General features: G+C 39.1%; 1 protein-coding gene across 1 annotated transcript in view; it reads left to right on the forward strand.

The window, feature by feature from the left end:
- Nucleotides 1-13,240, forward strand: part of LOC105499091 (nuclear pore associated protein 1) — a 564,120-nt gene that overhangs the window by 322,067 nt on the left and 228,813 nt on the right. Inside the window, exons 47-49 of the mRNA XM_071099379.1 lie at nucleotides 935-2,967; nucleotides 3,464-3,586; nucleotides 12,931-13,132. The gene's annotated coding sequence lies outside the window, so the exon portion shown is untranslated. The remainder of the gene's footprint in view (nucleotides 1-934; nucleotides 2,968-3,463; nucleotides 3,587-12,930; nucleotides 13,133-13,240) is intronic.

Here is a 13,240-nt window from a genome sequence, read left to right on the forward strand (position 1 = left end):
TATGGGCAAGATGAATTGAAGAGTGATTCAGGAGCGTTACAGCTGAATGAGAGAAAATTTAGGAAAACCTTTGTCAATGTGTTTTTCTTGTATGTTCCATCCCATGTAATCATAGGAATGACACAAGACAAATATCCACATGTATGCACATTGAAAATAGTTTTTCCAGTAATTATAATGTATTTATATTATTACTATGTGATTTATTTATAAGTGATAAAATATTAGTTTCTTCATTTGTTAGTGGTTTTGTTCTTCCATTCTGGTGTATAGAGTAATGACATGTTACACTTGACACAAAAGATGTATCTCACAATTTATTAGAAAATTAATTTTCAGGGGTTAATGTAGGCTTGATAATATACTGCATGCTTTGTATGTTATCATTTCCTACAGTGCACACTGACATCTGAAGGAGTAAGCACGATTTTCACTCCTGTGCTCCATTTTGGAGTCTGAGCTGACTTTCTGCGGGAAAGGTATAAAGGACCCTTGAGTTTGATACTGTCTGCCCCAGAGTCTTTGCTCACTTCGACTGTGTAGAATGTGTCTTGTCTGACATGCTAAATAATTTTCAGGTCTAGTTAGACAGCTCACTCTACCCTGTGACATGAAGATATTTCCCTAAATTGTGTTCTAAATACTCTATTATTTTTATATTTAAGCCTATGAACCAACTGGAATTGATTTTGTGTGTATCTGAGGTCAAAGGTCAGATCTTGGTTGTTCCCTGTGGATATTCAATTTCCTGGAACATTTTATTAAAAACTGATCTCTCCCCCATGCATCAATGTATAAATTAATTTTTATATATCTATATGTCTGCTTTCTAGCTCTGTTTTTATTTTTTAAGTTACTGGTTGTTTCTTCTATCTTTGTGCAAATTTCACAGTCTTATTATTATCATTATTATTATCTTTTATTTTTCATACAGAGTTTCACTCTGTCTCCAGAGTCTCCAGCCCAGGCTGGAGTGCTATGGCACAATCATGGATCACTGCAACTTCCGCCTCCTGGGTTCAAGCGATTCTTGTGCCTCAGCCTCCCGAGTGACTGGGATTACAGGTGTGTGGCACCACACCTGGCTAATTCTTTTGTATTTTTAGTAGAGATGGAGTTTCACCATATTGGCTAGGCTGGTCTCGAACTCCTGACCTCAGGTGATCTGCCCACCTTGGCCTCCCAAAGTGCTGTGATTAGAAGTGTGAGTCACCACATCCAACTTACACTGTCTAATATTAAGAGAGTCTATTTAGCACAATACTTTTCTCTCCAGAGATTGTTTTGTATTTTTTCCTTTTTAAGAGAGAGAGAGGATTTTGTCCTGTTGTCCAGCTAGGGTACAGTGGCTTAATTGTACAGCAGATTCTGTGTTTGAACTACTGGGATCAAATGATCCTCCCCTCTCAGCCTCCTGAATAGCTAGGACTACAGGCACAAGCCACCATGCCTGGTTAATTAGGTTTTTTTTTTGTTTTGTTTTGTTTTTTTTGGTAGAGACCAGGGCTTCCTATGTTTCCCATGCTAGTGTAGAACTCTTAGCCACAAGCAATCCTCCCTGCTTTGTCTCCCAGAGTGCTAAGATTAGAGGTGTAAGCCACTGTGCCTGGCCCAGAGCCACCTCTTTTAATGACGGAGCTTCTCCATAATGAAGTAGAAAATGTAACAACCTGCATGCCTTGCACCTACACCAGTACTTTCAGCTGTACCTTCAATAAAGCTGTAGGTTTAGAACTTTAAAAAAAAAGTTAATGTTTTTTTGAGACAGGATCTCGCTCTTACACCTGGGCTGGAGTGCAGTAGCAAGATCTTGGCTCACTGGAGCCTCGAGTTCGGGGCTCAAGCAGTCCTCCCACCTCACTTTCCCAAGTAGCTAGGACCACAGGTGCACAACTCTTCCCAGTTAAATTTTTTTTTTTCTATTTTTTTGTAGAGATGGGGTTTCATCTTGTTGCCCAGGCTGATCTTGAGCTCCCGAGTTCAAGCAATCCACCCACCTCAGCCTCCCGAAGTGCTGGGATTACAAGCATGAGCCACTGCACCTGGCTGGTTTAGAACTTAAATTGTTGCTGTAAACTCTTGAATCCCTTAATATCCTTGTGAATCTTAGACAATCCCCCAACACCACTCCCCACTTTATGTATAAATACTTTCAACAACAGCCAGTAGTGTTGAAAACCTTGAGATGCAGCCATAGTAACCTCCTGCACTGGTGTAGACGACTCTGTGACAGGTTCCTTCTCCTCCAGACCGTGCCCACCAAAGTCAGAGCCACATGGGAGCCTCTGAGCTCAGAGCCACTGTATGGGGTCTCCATGTGCAAGGGCAGCAGCTTCCTGCCCTTTCTGTTGGTGAAGTGAGGAATTCAGTTTTGAATAAGGCTGAGTTTGTTCAATACTGATTTTGCAGGCTGACCAATGACACCTTAAGAATCTATTTCTTGCATTGTAATATTTATCCTGATTTTGATATGAAGTGTTGTGTAAATGTGTTTAACACTTGAGTATATTTTTTTCTTTTTTTACTCATAAGCATCATCTAAAACCAAATTTTAATTTTTGTGTTGTATATTTAAGGTATTTATTCCTCTATTTTAAAAATGGATTCACAATTATTTTTCAATGAACACTTTTAATTATTTTAATCTTTTCTCACATTTCTCTTTCCTAAATTTAATGTGAATATCACTTTTATTAGAAAAGACTGATGTTACACGTTCTCTGTTTTTTGTTTTTCTGCAAATCTTCTCTGAAATATCTCTGGTTGAAAAGGAGGAGGACAGAAACTGTTCTGGAAGCCACAAGGCAAAATTGACTCAGATTCTCATGCTTAAAAAGATGTGTGAAACTTTCCATTATATGGCTTAGTTTCTGTACATGTGAAAGGATAACAAGGTATTGATTTGTGTAGCAGTACAGTAACACTTCACGTCTGAATACAAGGAGCAACCACTTCTTAATTGTGCAGGTGTGAACTTCATGATGTTGCCTTACTGTCCCCTTACACAAAGATTTAGACAATGACTGGACTCCGTAATTCCTTCCATCTCACTTCCATAAATGTGTACATGACATGTCTTTGTACAGATCACCTGTTCTGTTAGATATTATTTTCTTATTTTTGATGAGTGATTATTAAATTTGGTTTTAGTTCTCAGAGATAGAAAAAATACCACTTAGAAAATGTGTACATTGAGTGCTGTAATCAGAAAATATCTTTGTGCCATTGGCTTGTAATAAGGGAATTTCAATTTTTTATTTATTGTCATTTTCATCTACCTTAATATTCTCAAAAGGCTTTCATGCTTGTGCTCTTTATAGATTTTAATTTTTGTTGTCTTAATCAAAAATCATGCGAGGGTTGGGAACACTTGCTCAAGATATGTGACATGAGCAGTAAACAGAGCAAAAACACTGATATTGTATGGGAATATGTAATAACAGATGGGCATTTGCTCTGCTAGGTGTGGCAGCAGTCACGGTCTGTGAGCTTCAGTGCTGTAAGCAGAATTGACAGATCCTGCTTTAAGGAAAATGGGCCCCTCATCTGTTGAATTCAGCCTGGCAGCATTTTGTTACCAAACCCGGTAGGTTTGGCCATGGCCACTTGCAAAATCAAATCACAGAGGGGTAGTAAAAAGGAAGTCACTGGCCAGGCGCGGTGGCTCACATCTGTACTCCCAGCACTTTGGGAGGCCGAGGCGGGATGATCACCTGAGGTCAGGAGTTGAAGACCAGCCTGGCCAACATGGCGAAACCCCGTCTCTGCTAAAAATACAAAAATTAGCCGGGCACAGTGGCGCGCGCCTGCAATTCCAGCTACTGGGGGACATAGCGAGAGTCCGTTTCCAAAAAAAAGAAGAAAGTCACTTTATTCCAGAGCTCAGCAATGTGTGTGGAAGGGCTGGATTCATATCTATAGGAATCACGTAAGTTTTCTGGGCAGAAAACAGGGTTTTAAGAAGAAATATTGGCAAGCAGGGTATGCGGAAGGGGTGTGGAGGTGCAGGATCTACATGTCTTGCTGGATGATTTATCTTCAGTCATGGGTCATTCATTAGTCTGCCCAGCATCACTGGGGACAGAGTCAGGTTGTGGATTAACTGATGTCTTGAGACAATCTCTCTATGGAGGAGAATCCTGGCGGATGCTTATTTTGGTTCAAGATTTGGTAGTTTCTAAGAAAACGTATACTTAGGTAAGCTGACAGTGCTTTCTGGTTTTTTGGCTGGTGGAAAGGAAGGAGGGAAAAGTTTGAATTTGCATTTCTTTTTTTTTTTTTTTTTTGAGACGGAGTCTCGCTCTGTTGCCCAGGCTGGAGTGCAGTGGCCGGATCTCAGCTCACTGCAAGCTTTGCCTCCTGGGTTTACGCCGTTCTCCTGCCTCAGCCTCCCGAGTAGCTGGGACTACAGGCACCCGCCACCTCACCCGGCTAGTTTTTTGTATTTTTTTAGTAGAGACAGAGTTTCATTATGTTCACCAGGGTGATCTTGATCTCCTGACCTCGTGATCCGCCCGTCTCGGCCTCCCAAAGTGCTGGGATTACAGGCTTGAGCCACCGAGCCCGGCCTTGAATTTGCATTTCTAAGGAGCTAAGTAAGACATGAACACACAGGAGAAAGAGAAAAAGAAAATATTTTTTAAGGAAAATGAAGTACTTGGTTACAGCACCCACTGTAATATTCCCTTTTATTTTTATGGGATTGGAGCATCATATTCATTTGGTCTGCTTCCTACTGAAAGGGGGCATAGTTATAGAGCGTTAGAATGGAATCTGTTTACTTGGAGTTGGAAATATTCTTGAGTTTCCAGCAGGAACTTACTGTGCATGTATGGTGTGAGGATCCAAGAATTTCTGAGAATGATTTTCTGCCTCTTCATGTAGAGTGTACAACAGCAATAAAACTCATAGCAGCTGAAGAGGGCATTTAACAGTATTAATTATATATATAAAAGTATTGTTTGCACCAGGAAGCCGACTAAATCATGATGTCATAGAGTCCTGAGAGAGGGCATCTATAGCAGAAATATGGGTATCTACATGCATAGCTTGGGTTATATTATATTGTAAGAATAATCTGGGGGGTGTGTGTGTGTGTGTGTGTGTGTGTGTGTGTGTAAAATGGTCAACCTTAATGAACGTTAAGTGCCACCCCAGGCTGCAGTGAAGATATCTAAAGCCATATGATTTAAAGACATCATGAGATTAGGCATTGCATTAGTTGGCTTGTGCATGTCTTTTAGGGTTGAGGATATGTTTCTGGAGTTATCCAGGAATACACACAGCATTTAGTCTTAATTATGGTGCAAAGCCCCAAGTGTCAGTTGCACCCAGAGCTGCTGTGGAGATATGAGGACAAGTTGGTTAACTATACATATTTAACAGGCTACAGGAGGAGCTGTAAATATTCATGAAGGTGGTCCTGACCCATGTGTATTAACAAATATCCATGGAACATATGACTCATTTATTTTGGGGCAGAGACTTAACTTTTAAATGTATTATAATTATGCCTTATTTTTCAAAAGTTCTTTTGAGGACAAAGGTATGCAAGTGTGCATTTACTGTAAACCGGCCAAAACTGGTTTATGGTCAGTGATCTTTCATCAGGAGAAAGTTAATGAAATTGGTCTCTTGTCTACTTTAAGCTGTAGAACAGTGGCTAGGGGTCAGTCAGTCAGCTTATCTTGAGGCTAGTGCTTGTTTTGCTGCTAGAGAACCACAGAAACCTTGTGGCAAGTGTGAGCGTAGTCTGCTTTTTAAAAGTGTAGGAATGTGTGACTTAACTCTTGCATGTTCCTAAATCCTGTTCATAATTTGGAATTTTATTGTTATAAACAGTCTGTTTTACAATTTCTATTGTAACATTAATGCTGATCAGTTGTGCCTAAATTCCCATAGTGGGAGGAAGATACAGTGAAGCATGTTCAACCCCCCTCTTGTTGTCATGGCCTGAATTAGTTTTTTAGGTTGCTGTGGCTAATATGGGGGTTAGGAGTGTCCATTAAGTTGGCAAGGGCTTAGGATTTTATTTTATAGTTTATATTCCTCTTTTTTGTCAAGGTATGCCAGAGGCAGTATCGGTAGCCATGCTTTTATTTTTTCTCATGTCAATGCCACAGTCGCATGCCACCTGACCTGGGTCCATCATGTTCCTTGCTGCACCGACTATGGTGGGACTGAGAATCAAAAGTCTTATATCCAATTAGATGTTGTAGACCAGACTGGAATGAAGGTGGGCAGGCAGTCATTAATCCTTAAAACCCCTTTTAAGCAATGTAAGAGCCAACAACTAAAAGTCAAAAGGTAAGGTTATATAACTGAATTGTCTATGAATTGTATGCATTGAACTATTGTAATCTTGGCTTATAGGAATGATCTAACTAGCTATACAAAACATAAGTATTTTATTTAGCTGTTTAGGCATTTGTGTGCCCATCCTTGATTTGGGGGGTCTGAATTAATTTTATCTCACAAAAACCGGCCCTTACAGTCTCACACATTCGTATCTTCCATGATAGTCCCAGGGTCTGGAGGAACTGAACGGTTTTAAATTCTGGATATATTAATAAAACAAAATATTCACCATTAGCAACATTTTAAGCAAAAATGCCCTAAGCATTGTCTTCTTCTAAGAGTGACAGAACCGAGACGGACGGATCCCAAGGTCAGGAGATCAAGACCATCCTGGCCAACATGGTGAAACCCTGTGTCTACTAAAATACAAAAAATTAGCTGGGCATGGTGGTGCGTGCCTCTAGTCTCAGCTACTTGGGAGGCAGAGGCAGAGGAATTGCTTGAGCAGGAGTAGAGATTGCAGTGGGCCAAGATTGCACCCCTGTACTCCAGCCTGGGCAACAGAGCAAGACTCTGTCTCAAAAAAAAAAAAAAAAAAAAAGAGTGACAGGAAAGGAAGCCTACAGGTAACTAAACATTTAAATTATTTGTTATTAAGGCACAAAATAAATTAAATGATATTTCATATATTTCTATTTCAGATAGAAGCAAAATTATTGAATAAAGTATAATACAGGCCTGTCCCTGTGTTGTATGAAAGCAGTGTACTTTGATTATTGCCTTTGCTTGAGTCTAAAGATGAGGCTTTGGTTAACTTGAGTTTGATGTTAGATGCTGGCAGGAGTCTGTGTCTTCTTTAGAGGAGCTACATGTATCCAGGAGTCAATTCCTTGTACCTTAACACCACAAAGATTAGTTAATAGCACCTGATAAGAAGTTTTTCAGGGTGTTGGAGGTGGTGATACACTTCACAGTGATTAATAATTTTTAGCTTTGATAAGCCCCAGCAATAAGTCAGAGACTTAATTTAGAATTCAATTTTGGAGATGTCTGTCAAAGGTGTTAGAAAAGTTAAAATATTTGATCAAAAGCAAACTATAGGTGCTTGTAAAACAATAGTTATTCATTTAACCAAAGTGATCACTGAAAGACTTTAAAGGCAATACAGAAAGTTACACATGTGTAAAAACCTTACGCCTTTCAAATTTTATAGGTTTTTTAAAACCAATTAAACACTTTCTAAAGGCAACGTAGGAACTATCTTGATGAAATGTAAACTCTTGTTTCTTAAGGCAGTTACCAAAAAGTCAAAAGAAAATCCTTTTTAGTGCAACTGCCTCTCCTTAGGGGAAAGCCCGGTTAGATAATCTGGAAGTACAACTGATAATAAAAAGTGCTTGAGTTTAATCAAACATGGGAAGAGTGTGTACACGGTTATGAGTAGAACCGGGGAACAGATGACTCTTAGTAGCTGCATGGTAACTTTCCTGATGACAGTGCAAATTTAGACACACCAAAAAAAAAAAAAAAAAAAAAAAAAAAACCCAAGAATATAGAATCAAGTTATCCTGGAGGAAAACACTGCTTTTATAGACCTCTAAGATAAAATATTTCAGCATCAGGCCACAACATTTAGAACTAAGGAAAGTTACAGGAGCTGACAGGAAGCTGAAGGATAGAGTTATCCCAGGCCACGTCAAAGGGAGAAAAAGCTGATAGCAGCAAGACAACAACTGAACATTTGAGATATGAATCTCACAAGTTTTCGAAAGAAATCGATTGTGGAATAGAAAATGAAAATTTCTTGTCATTTTATTAAGAGCAAATTGATACCTTAAGAAAATATTGGTTTAATATAGGGGACCATTCTTTAGAAAGACTATTATAAACAATTCCTTTTTAATTATACCTAACTTAATTACATACAAACTTCCTTTTATAAATTCCCCTTCACAAGCCATATCATGACTTACACAGACCATCTGTCACATGGTTGGACTGTATACTTGTCCTATGGTACCTGTTCCTTTTTAAAATTATGTTTGATTTTCTTTTTCTAGATTAACCTTGTAATAAGAACCTGTTTCTTAAATAACCAGTCATTTTACTTTAGGAGAATAATGTACCATGCAAGATTCTTTCTCATATAAAATTACTCTTTTTTCTTGATTTCTTCCTTACCAAAAATACATGTTCTTGTCTATATCTTTCTTCACATCTCTCTTCACCATTTACTGCTTTCTTTCTAGTTTGTTTCATAAGTAACCTTTTGAAACTCGTAATTTGAATCAACTTTTAAACTTTTGAATTAGACAAAATAATTCTTTTTCTCAATAAGGACACCTCTTGTTTGGCACATTTTATAGAAACGTAGGAAAAAAGAAATCCTGAACTATCAGGTATTAGTATTGTATAGATGAGAAACATTTCACAATTTTTAGAACAGTCTTCTCTATATAATAACCCTTTCTTAATTGGAATTGACCCAGACATCCAGTAAGCATCCAAAATGATTTTAAGATTTTAAATTATACAAAAAATTTCACTTAGAACCATTGATCTCATTGATGTGTACTCAGTTTTTCCGTTTTAACAGTTTACCTAGAGTACTTTTGAAAACTGGGATATTACCCAAAAGTAGTAATTATTTAGTTATGTCCCTATTACCCATTTTTAAAGTCTGTGGACATAAGGTGTTTTACCTAAGTAGGAACCTTAAAGTTCAATATATGCACATTTTGTTAATAGCACAGAAGATTTAACTGTTTTCATTGAACTACTGATATTAAATTAGTCTAACAGATCTATAAAATCACACAAACAAAAATTATTCTGTTTTTGTCTGGGTTTATGGTCCTATAGGCTTTATGTCGTATCCTGACACCTTAATATATAGACAGAGATAAATACAAAACCATTTGTTCAGTAAACTCAGATAAAAATATGCTGATCATTTTGAAGATATTTCTAATATTATGTCACCAATAATCTTAAAACCAGTTTTATTTGTCAAGGATTATTAAATTTATGTGAAGTTGAAAAGCTTCCTGACTTATGAGCACTTATTTACTTGTAAGTCAATTTGGTAGCAGGCTAGACATAACACACAAACATATCTACATAGGTACATACACACAAACATGTCTACATATGTGCACACACGCATGTCTACATATGTACATACAAACCAGCATATCAACTTATGTACAATATACACAAACATATCTACATATGTACAAACATGTCTACATATGTACATGCAGCTATCTACATATGTACATGCACACAAACATCTACATATGTACCTACACACAAACATGTCTACATATGTACATACACAAACATGTCTACATGTTTGCATGCACAAACATGTCTACATGTTTGCATGCACAAACATGTCTACATGTTTGCATGCACAAACATGTCTACATGTTTGCATGCACAAACATGTCTGCATACGTACATACACACAAACATGCCTACATACGTACATGCACACAAACATCTACGTATGTACATACACAAACATGTCTACATATGTATATTCACACACGTCTACATATGTACATACAAGCATGTCTACATATGTACATACACAAACATGACTACACATGCATATACAAACATGTCTACATATGTACATACATAAACATGTCTACATGTGTACAAACATGTCTATATATGTACATACACACAAACATGTCTACATACGTACATACAAACATGTCTACATATGTATATACACACAAACATCTACATATGTACATACAAACATGTCTACATATGTACATACACACAAACATGTCTAAACAGGTATACACACACAAGCAAAGGTCTCATAGCTTTTACCCTGGGATTCTAACCATAAAGTAACAGTCCACACTCAGTATTTTATAAAAAATAGCTAGATACACGTTATTGGCTGACAAAACTGGAACCTGTTTCCATGGCTAAATTGTGTTTTCTCCAAAATATGATCTATGAAAGCTGTGAACCAAAATTTGAGTAAAGCAATCTTTATGGCAGTTTTGTTTTTAAAAAGGCATCTTTTACCTTTTTTTTTCCTTCAGTTTTTTTTTTTTTTTTTTTTTTTTTTTTTTGAGACGGAGTCTTGCTCTGTTGCCCAGGCTGGAGTGCAGTGGCCGGATCTCAACTCACTGCAAGCTCCGCCTTCCGGGTTCACGCCATTCTCCTGCCTCAGCCTCCCGAGTAGCTGGGACTACAGGCGCCCGCCACCTCGTCCGGCTAGTTTTTTGTATTTTTTTAGTAGAGACGGGGTTTCACCGTGTTAGCCAGGATGGTCTCGATCTCCTGACCTCGTGATCCGCCCATCTCGGCCTCCCAAAGTGCTGGGATTACAGGCTTGAGCCACCGCGCCCGGCCTTTCCATCAGTTTTAAACAAGTTTCCTGTGTTTGCTTTCCAGTTAGTCAGTAAATAATGTGTCTTATCACAGCACCAACAGCTTAGTAACAGCCAATCTGAAGCAGGCAGAAAAGAAAACAGAGGAAAAAAGAGGTTTTGATGACTCTACTTCACTTAATAGCTGCAGTTAACCATTTGAGCTCTCAAGTTTTCTTGCTATAGTTTGCCTCTCTGTTTAAAATGTTCACAAAAGTAGGTCTTAATAAGTAGCCAGCTGAAATCCAGAAGAGAATGAGAATATGAAGTTCCTGCCAGGCCTCTGCAAAGGAGCCAGGTTTAAAACCTGGCTCCTTTAAAAGGAGGGAAAGAGAAAAAGATAGAAAAGGAGGTTTGTGAACCTTCTAGCTGCTGCATGGTATAGGGTTGGTACCCCCACCACTCTTGCTGACATCCCATCAGGGAGAGCCCCAGTACCCTGGACATGCACAGTGTGAGACGAATCCCTCTCACCTCTGCAAGTCATGGGCAAAGGAAACTGTTTACAGCTGGAGAGAGCTAGGGGTACCTTTGACTGAGATGAGTAAGGCTGTAGGTGGCTTCCAAGATAATCAGGAAGATGAAGTTGAAAGTGAAAAGGATAGGAAGAGACCAGGGCCCACACTCAAAGGTCATACACTCACACTTACAAACAAATGGTGAGCTTCCAAACAAACCCCAGTTAAGGGCTGGGTAGAATCCTGAATTTCTTTCCTCTGTTCAAAACAGCTCCACAGGTATCTGAAACCAAGTGGAGCAATGCCCAGGAGTGCCACAAATTCAAATCCGTCAAACACTCAAGTGATAGTCCCGTTAGTGGACAAGACGAAACAGCAGAGCCCCAGCGACACCCCAGAAAACACGGGAAAGCTGGGTGCAATCCGACCAGCTCCCTTGGTTGCAAGGGTTGCCAGCTTCTTCAGAGGTCACATTCTTTGTACCAGCAAAGTGTCGATGGCTGCCGAAGTTGTGTGAGGAAGTGAAAAGGAGGGTCTAGGAAATGAAAGATTTTCAGCAACCACTTGGAAGTTCCCAAACGTTCCTGCCCTGGGGTCCGCTAGCCTTCAGCTGCAGGTACTCACAGGTAACCCTCCGCCTTGGTAGCAAAACCAGGCTCACAGGCTTGGGTTGCCCAGAGCACATAATGCTCCCCATATGGGCCACCAAATTTGTTACCAAACACAGGTTTGGCCACTTGTCACTGACACTATCAAATAACAAGCATGAGGGCGGTAAAAAGAAAGTGACTTTATTTCACAGTTTAGCAATGGAGAAGAACCAGGTTCGTACCTAAAGGAGCCGCTTCAGTTTTCTGGGATGAAAGCAGGGTTTTAAGAAGAGAAACTTTCTTATGCAGGGCGTGCAAGGAACATGGAGGTGCGGGGTCTATGTGACTTGCTGTAAAACTTATCTCAGCTAAGAGTTAATTGGTTACTCTGACCAGTGTCATTGAAGACAGAGTCGGAATGTGGATTATCTATTGTCTTGAGACAGTCTCCCTGTGAGGGAGAATGCTGGATGGTGCCTGCTTTGGTTCAACATTTGGTCCTTAGAATTTCTAAGGAAACATACTTAGATAAGCTGGCATTCCTTGCAGGTTGTTTCACTGGTGGAAACGAAGGAAGGAAAAGGTTAAATTTGCCTTTCTAAGGAGCTAAGCAAGAGGTGAACAGTGAGAAAGAGAAAAAATACACAGGTAATTTTTAGGAGAATGCTATACTGGGTTACAATTTAACTTAATTTCACTATGTCTAAAGAGCTACCCATACTTCATGCAAACTACATAGCCTGTGGCATTCATGGAGTGACGAACAGAGAAAAAAATAGTTTTAAAGTGCAAAGGAAACTGGAGATTTTTTTTAAGGAAAATCAGTGGAGGAAGAAACGTTTATTGGCTTCCCCTTTTGGGGAGAAATGTTCTCTTATAAGTAGAAAATTGTACTTTAATTATTTCATAATGTAGTGATTTAACCAGCCACAACTAGCAGGATAACGTAGGAAAGGCAGGTTGGTGTCCACACAGGGTCACTAAATCTACCTGACACACCATTTACTTTATTTCTAAAAATATCCTTCATCCTTGGGCTTGATGCAGGATCACTGAGTCATGGAAAACTTTGTGTTTTTGTGTCATAAATGAGATGAAAGCATAAAGGTGAATTATTCTTTATTAAAGAATTCATTTAAATTGCTTTTCTTTGTATCTTTGCTTTTTGTTTCTGTACTGCTCCAGTACTCCTGTGAACCATGTCTGAGTGAAGTAATGATGGCACCACAGTCCAGCCTGCATGGGTGTTGGCTTGAGTGCTCCCGCCTCATGAAATTCAGCCACCTCTTTCTCCAGTCAGTTCCATATTCTCAACTCCGACTGTCTTCCAGAGTCCGTGTCACACCACAGCCTGGAAACTCTCCCCAAGTAGTAACCTGAAGCAACAGTAAACCATCATTGTTTTGCCTCTCTCAGATGTCACTGTCCTTCATTGTTTGATGTGCACTGTCTTGCAATCCATCCTTCCAGATAAATCATCCATTTTTAGATGTGG

The sequence above is a fragment of the Macaca nemestrina genome, chromosome 7, assembly GCF_043159975.1.
Source record: "Macaca nemestrina isolate mMacNem1 chromosome 7, mMacNem.hap1, whole genome shotgun sequence".
NCBI classification, from domain to species: Eukaryota; Metazoa; Chordata; class Mammalia; order Primates; family Cercopithecidae; genus Macaca; species Macaca nemestrina.